This window comes from Trachurus trachurus (genome assembly GCF_905171665.1).
Source record: "Trachurus trachurus genome assembly, chromosome: 12".
In the NCBI taxonomy this organism is placed as follows: domain Eukaryota; kingdom Metazoa; phylum Chordata; class Actinopteri; order Carangiformes; family Carangidae; genus Trachurus; species Trachurus trachurus.
This window is the reverse complement of record NC_139908.1, coordinates 11,212,685-11,220,817: the sequence shown is the minus strand read 5'-3', so window position 1 is coordinate 11,220,817 and position 8,133 is coordinate 11,212,685.

The following is an 8,133-nucleotide window of genomic DNA, read 5'->3' as shown; positions in this document are numbered from 1 at the left end:
ATAGCCTACAGGAGGGACCAGAGGCAGCTAGCTACTATGCAGAATGAATGGCTTGTTTGGCGATTTGTGAAGTGAAATGTCACAGGTTAGAAATGTATTTTTGTTAAAGTAGCCTACAAAAGTAGTCTACAAGTAGCCTATCACCCAGAGTAAATAAATGCACTATGCAAAACGGGCCATTTGAGAATAATATAGCTCTACTGAATGTGCAATAGGACTTTCAGAAATTATGCCATATTTTTCATAGGCCTACTCATCAGTTAACTGACGAGAACAAAATCTAATCAAGTCAGCCCTTTGTGTGACCTCCTCATTTTCAATGTAATGGTAGGTTATTCCATTTTCAGGGGAACTGTGGTTAGACAGTCTCAATGTCGCCACTGATAAGACATCATAGGCTATAGGCTATAGGTTTAAGCGACACACCATGGTTTTATTGATGGTTAACTAATGAATTACTGATGCCTCATATTAGGTACAACAACAGTGGACAATCCTCCTGGCTTCTGTCTGTATAGCTAGCTCTCTTCAATAGGGAGGCCCCTTCAGGCACCACTGGACCACCACTCATCTGGAAGAAAGCAGCTGCACAGCTTAGTGGACAACATAACACAGTTACTTGTCCTTTCCGCCCGTTGTAGCTTAATTCAGCAAGGAAATTTGAACTTCTTTGTACACACTAATGCATTGGATGGATGAACTTGGATTTCTTTTTCTTTCTTTCTTTTCTTTTCTTTTTTTTTTACCTTTTTGAGGTGGTTGTGCAGAAGAGTGTGTGGGAGGCTTGACCTGTCAGTGTGGCACAATCACAATGATGGGCAGGTAGCCTAGATAAGCCCGACCACACAGACCACACTGGCTCTTTGTGTCATGTTGGAAGCTGGACAGAGACTGCTATAGAAGACTTCTTTACTCCCCCATCCCAAAAAAACGTTGCGAGTGGGAGTGCAAAATGCAAACCCCGACCTTGGCTTTTGGTGTTTCCGTTTTGTTTCGTTGTAATAAAGTTTGTTAAAGTGTGGAAACTTTGAACAAGGATGGCCCAGTCTTAACACCTTCTCAGAGAGGAGTGGTGGGTATAGGCTACTAATGATTTTACCAGAAGTAGGCTACTTATTATGCAGAATGTGGGGTAGTTTCTTTTAATAAAATAACAGTAGGAGGGCAAACATTTAGACCTACTTTTGTGAAAATATAAAGGTATCAGCATCAAAATATAGCAAAATAGATTATTTGTGAATGATATACAGTTGTGTGCAAGTAGTAGGCCTATGGTAGGTTAGGTGAGTACGCACCACAAGAGAAACAAACAAACGAACCTAATCAAGTCATTACTTCCTATGACCTTTCTTCTTTTCAAGGTTAAGCAACTAGGTCAAGGTCAAGCATACTTGTTCCAAATATGGCTATCTAGGAGAACTTCCTCTGTGGTTTCAGGCTTTCTCAGATCCCTCTCTGTCTCCTCACGTGGTCCCAGACTGAATAGATGATGCCCGCTGAGATCAGGGCTCTGTGGCTTCTTTTATGCCTTTATTTAGCAGTGTGCAGTGGGAAAGTAGAAAGGAAACATAGTGAGACATTGAGGACCATAAAGTACAAGTACCTCGAAACTGTCCTTGATTACTTGATTACTTACTAACAAATGTGTTCAGTTGCATTACATTACATTATTTTGCATTACTTTCCTATTATTTCAATATCATAACTCTTACTTTTATTCCAACTGTCACACTTCACAGTCTGCTAATTATCTACATTTCCTCTGAGAAATGTTTTTCTCACTTATCTCTAAGCCTAGGCAACCAGGATGTCAACAAAAAACAAAAAAAAGTCACGTGCTTCTTCGTACTCAACAGACACTACATCTGTTGCTGTGGTGGCTCTGGTGATGCAAACATAACACCTCTGTCTGTCACTCCACAACCAAAAACCAGCGCAAAAAAAACCCAGAAGAAAAAACGTTTTGATTAAGACATGTGTGTTACAGGTGGTAAGAAGCACTATGCACATTTCCTCACGTAGCCATACTGAAAGTCTTTGAAAGAAGCTTTGCGTTTTCAACTTGACACATCACATGGACTATGATACTCTACATCTCTGTCCAGAGCGACTATGATTCATTTGGGGAACGTAGAATATGACAAATATGACACAGGTTGGGCAGGTTAACACCTACTTGAACCCTATGTGGTGTAACCTGGTTTTTGTCATCAGTAAGAATAGAAAATGTGGTCATCCTGTAGCTGGGGGTGGCTTCTTCTTTTTAACAGGCCGTTATTCGATCAGTTTCAACCATAAGACTATGAGAGTGATTAAAGGGAAGTAGTCTTTAACAGACTCACAGTGGATAAATCATGTCGACACTTTGGGACTTCTGCATTTGTCTGTGTGTACAAAGTGTGTGAAGATGAAAAGTTACAACCCCCGAGGGGATTCTGTGGGACAGCATGACATCATCAGGTTTCATCATCAAAAACCCTGACACACTGGGATTTGTCCTTATCAACGAGCATTAAAGGAGAGGTTCATAATGTGTACACTATATCTTGATCTATTATAACATAATAGTTTGTTGTAATAATTTTTCCTGCCTGTATGGTCTTTGAAGAGATATCTCCCTGACAAATCCACAGTCCTTGCTGCTCTCTTATTTACACTGACAGTTAAGTTCAACGCTAATATGAGACTCAAGCAATCTGAGTTTGACAAATAAACATTTCTTTTTTTAAGGCATAATTTCCTCTTTGTATTACTGTCTTTCAGCCACAATGCATTAGAAAACACAAATGACACTTTGGTACTATAGCATTGGCTCTGTAATTCTGGAAAATAATGTGTTTGACTGACACTTTTCAAATCACACATTATATTAAACTTAAACCTGCGAGAACTTATATTTTTTTAACAAGTGGCAACTACTGTACTGCGTCGCTAAATGTGTGTTCCTGTTTAATGTGTATGGGTGGGTGATGTAATGTATGTATTTATGTATCTTGAGGTTGTGTGTTGCGTACGGGGGTGAAAACAAGTTTCCTTGTAAAGGACAAATAAAGCTGAATCTGAATCTGAATCTGTAGCAGAAACAAGCTGACATATTCTCAACTTGTCAGCTGATATGGCAAACGTATGTTTTTTCCCACACCCAGTGGTTATGGTTCAAAAAACACAATTTATTTCTGCCATGGTGTTTCCAGCCATAAAGCATACAGTCCAAAAGTTCTTAAAAAAAAGAAAAAAAAATCTCTGTTTTGGTTTCTACCAACTAAGGGCAATATCTGGCTTTTTTTTTTTTTACCCGTAAATACTTCACCATTCGTGTATGTGTTATGTTTGGTGCTGCATGAGACGAAAGGTTTGTTTTTACTAAAAACAGCTTCCTACTGCAGATGAAAACAATGAGAACAGGGAATAACCCAACACTGAAAAAGTTGTGGGCCAGGCATCTAAGAAATGATCTGAAAATTGCTATTAAGCCGAGGCTGCTGCATGGTCGATTACTTTCACTTTGACATCTGTTATATTGCCATTATATTAATAATAATAATGAAAAAAGATTATAGCTGCTGCAATTTTAGATGCATTTTAGATTTTTACATAGAGTAATGACCATGGAGTCTAGACTGGAATGCATTTAGGAAGGGATGTTTTCAAGGACAGGAGGAAGGGTCACAGTGACCAAAGCAGAGTTGATTCACTGGGGGATGTTTTGCATCTCTTCAAAGTTTCGTGGCTTTGTCAGCACTTTATAGTTATTACACATTTGTTTTTCTGTCTTCTTGTGGACTTTTATGTCTCTGCAGATATCCTGCATCAAATTTGTAATCAATGAATGCTATTCACTGGAATTGAACTGCTTGAATTTCATTAAAAACTTAAAAAGTCTGGATGCTCTGGATGCTCTGAAACGTTTGCCTGGTACTATAACACTTTTAGGACACTTATTCCTTCATGTTAGCATGTTAATGTTGTTTTGCTTTTTATATGGTTCTTGCAAGAGCTGCTGAGTAAGAGAAATGGGAGAATGGTCCAGTGTGATAAGAGTTGTTTTCCATAAACTGTAAAGATGTGATAGTGAAGGTAAGAGTGGAGCCTTGTATTTTGCTTACACGATTGATGATCTGAGAAAGTTTGGATTTGCTCTTAGCAGATGAAGCTGTACCAGGATATGTAGATGTTGTAAAAATGCCTAAAACTTTACAGAGACATGGCTCTATGATTTCAAAGCCCACATATCTGCAGGCCCTAACCTGCTCCCCCACCATCTACCTTTTTATTTCCAGGGCTTTAAAAAGTGGGCGGATGTTGGTATCGTTGCACAGTGTCGTTCTTTGGCTCAGATCAGCTCAAATCAGCCGAGTTAACAATTATGTCCAAATCCATAAACTGTGCTATTAGGCTTCTGACTGGAATCTAGAAATAGGAGTAAACTTCTTACTGAACTCTCATAGACTCATGGTTGTGGCTGTTTTATGACATTTTTTTTCTTGAATCTGATTTATATATATATTTTTGCCTCTGCATCTCTTTGTAGTTACTCTGTATCTTTTTTTTCTGACATTTCTATCAGTGTTTTATATGGAATTATGTAGGCTCTGTGTTTGTATCTTTTAGTAACTTCTTACTTAATTTTATTAGGATCTGTGGTTGTTTTATGTCTCCTTTATGTTACTTGTGCCTCATTCTGGGATGTTTTGCTGGTGAAGTTCAGGGGCCTCTTGCCCCTTCAGGCCCCTTCAGGGCCAAGATCTGCTCAGTAATTCATACATTACTTGAAATGGCCTCCTTGGTGTATAGAGCACGAACTGGACTGATAAGTAATTTTTAGCCTGCACCAAATTACTAATTTCCTCTTAATTTTGTGCGTCATCGCAAGACATATTTTGTTGCTTTTTGCTTGTCATTTGATGCCATGTCATTGGCTGACTAACCCAAACCCTTGTCCCACCTGCAAACAGTGTTTAACATTATACTTTACCAAATAGCTTCAAATCAAACTTATAATGTGTGGACAGGACAAGCAAAATGCCCTCACAAGTGTCAAACTATTTTTCCACCATCCATGTAGCAATGTCAGTGTGGCTTCTATTGATCTGGGAAAACATTTGCTGACCACCCTTTCACTGCACTGTCCCACATAGAGGAACATAGCTGCCAATACTAGTTTACTTTGGCACTGCACAATTTTAAAGGAACAAGTGTCGGCACATTGAGGGGTTTAATCTTTCACTTTGTGCAGCCTTGAAGGTCAAATGTCTCTGTCACCAACCATTATTAGTCTACAACTTCCTGTATGTTGTTTTGTCTAGTATCCACAGCAGCTTTGAAAATGCAAATAAAAAAGCTGGAAAGCAAGTGCAAATGGAAACAGAGACATGTGATGTGCTGTAACTTCAAAGAGTAACCCTACTGAAGAACAAAATCAAGAGCTCTTTTCATCTCCTGCCCTAATTTTTATATATAGGATATAGGAAATATATCTATTGTGTCATGCTGTCCCCCTGCAGTTTGCATTGTATAGACTACGATAGCCAAAAGTCCAGACAACTCTCTGTAAACATTAGGCTTATGTTACACATACAGTAACAGGAAAAGGCAATCAGTGGTGTACTCAATTTCAAGAGGATGTCTCTCCTTTGAATTGCCACCATTGTGTGAAGAAACAATGACCAATTGCAATAGGACATTGTATATACTGTATGTATACGTATATATATGCAACAAAACCAACATCAATCCACTTTTTAAAGCCCTGGAATTAAAAAGGTAGATGGTGGAGGAGCAGGTTAGGACCATGTGGGCTTTAGGTATTTTAACAACAGTCTACAATACATATTCTGGTAGAGCTTCATCTGCTAAGAGCAAATCCAAACTTTCTGTCTCTCTCTATACATAGCCTACAACTCCAATTCCCGAAAAGTTGTGACAATGTGTAAATGTAAATAAAAATGAAAAAAAAAAAAAAACATATTTTTTTCACAACAGAACATGAACAAAATATCAGATGTTGAGAGAGAGAGAGAGAGAGAGAGAGAGAGAGAGAGAGAGAGAGAGAGAGAGAGAGAGAGAGAGAGAGAGAGAGAGAGAGAGAGAGAGACATGGACAGTTTAACTGCAGGAGAACGTCCGTCTCAAGTTATTAGACCAGTGTTATTTTAACAGGTCTTTGACCTCCGATTACAGTGTGACAGTCTATATTCACTGTTGTATATAGCCTACTCATTGCCACACCAGTCAAGATGATGGTGTGCAAAACCATATGACAAACTGTGTCAAAGTTAACCACTTTAAAATTGGGGTTAACCATAGGCGACCTACAAAAAAACTGTGAAGTAAAAACAAAACTCAAAGCAAAACAAAACAGAAAGTTTTAGAATAATTTTCTAATTTCTACAGAAAAAATAAACAATGACCCCTGAAATATGTTTGTTGAACTAAATTTGATGTAAATTTTAGATTCGATTTAGTAGACTTAGTACCGGTACTCCTACTTCTTGCAGTGCAGCGGTGCCACAATACCACATCTGAGTGTGGTGAGAGTGACTGTTGGAAAGGTTTTAAGTGCAAATATGTGTGTGAGGGAGCTAAGCTGGTTTCTTGTATTGAAAGAAGTTTGTATGAATGTTCAATTAGTTCAATTCTGAACAGTTGGTAGGAAACTAAGATAGCAAAGGAATCTGTAAGGGTATGTTATGGAGGGATGGGTGTGGCCAGTTTTTTCACTTGCATGGTTGATGATATGCAGTATGTCTGCTCATGACAGATACAGTATGTGTAATATCAAAACTCTATCATTTCCTTCTGCAAAAAGAGATGACGGTCACGGACTTCGTGTTCAGTAAAGGACAACATTCTGTCTATTTCAACGCCCCGGCCGTCACCTGTTCCACTATCTGTACTTTTAGAGGCAGAGATTCAAGAGTCAACAATAATCCACAACTTACGCTATCAGACTTCTGACTGACATCCAGAAACAAGTGTCCACCTCTCTCTGACCTCTGACCTCAGGTCGTTGGTCGTTCTCAAGTTTTGGAACTACTTTGAACTGATTTATGGTTGAGGGCTCTGAGTGGGTTGGCATCCTCTCATATCCCTGAACTCTCCTGCCCCTCGGTCACCGAGGTCCTTTCAGCAGATGCTTTCAGTTGTTGCATGTGCTCAGACTGTGGCCTTGCTGCACCAGAAGTGTTTATTACTTTCATATGAGGTTCTGCAGAGAGGTGGTGGGCTATGAGTACTTACCAGATTTTTAAGAGTCATTTCAAACAGATTATCTTGTAAATTTAATAATTTTCCCCCCAAAAAAGTTTAATCTACTGATGGAACTGACTGTTTGATTCACCGCCTCTTTTCGACATCATCATAGCCTCATAAATTAAGTGGCAGCAAAACCATTAAGCAAATCATATGCTGAAAATGAAATGAAAAATGTTAATTCTCTATGTTGTGAGGCTGTTTTTCTCAAAGGGATCCAGAGAGAAAGATTACATTGAAAGCTGTTGCCAGTCTGAAAGATCTTCAGCCTGAGGGTTGAGTGACTGCTCACTCAAAGACACACACATGATGCCCACAGATGTTTTTATTTATATATTTATCGCTCTGTTTCGCTTTAATCTTGAAACACATGCAAAGATAACATTCCGACATAATCACCATGAAATATGTGGTTTCCATACGAGTGAGGAGCTCTGGCCTCTGTGATGGGACTGGCCTGTTTTTTGTTTTTTGTTTAACATTGGCATTCTTGGAAAACAAAGTCCTGATAGCATCCCCAGACTTAGAAGTACACAACCACAGGAGATCTGAAAGACTAGGGCTTTAAAAGTCTTAATTAATCTAATTAAGACAACAACAACAACAAAATAGATGGATTTGGGACAGTATTTGATAACAAAGTGCACACGTACGTGCACCTACAGCAGGTTTTTTTCTGCTTTGTGTTTACTTTAACTGTGTCTCACTTCAGGATGAGCTTTGCACGCACACACACACACATTTTGGGGTTTGGTTGTCACTTAGGCTGAACTCTGAGTATTAAGCAAGTGTCAGGGCATGATGCCACGGTAAGAATAGCTTACTCGTGGGGGAGGGTTTAAGGAAAAGCTGTTTATATCACAGGCTTTATTCGTGTACACAT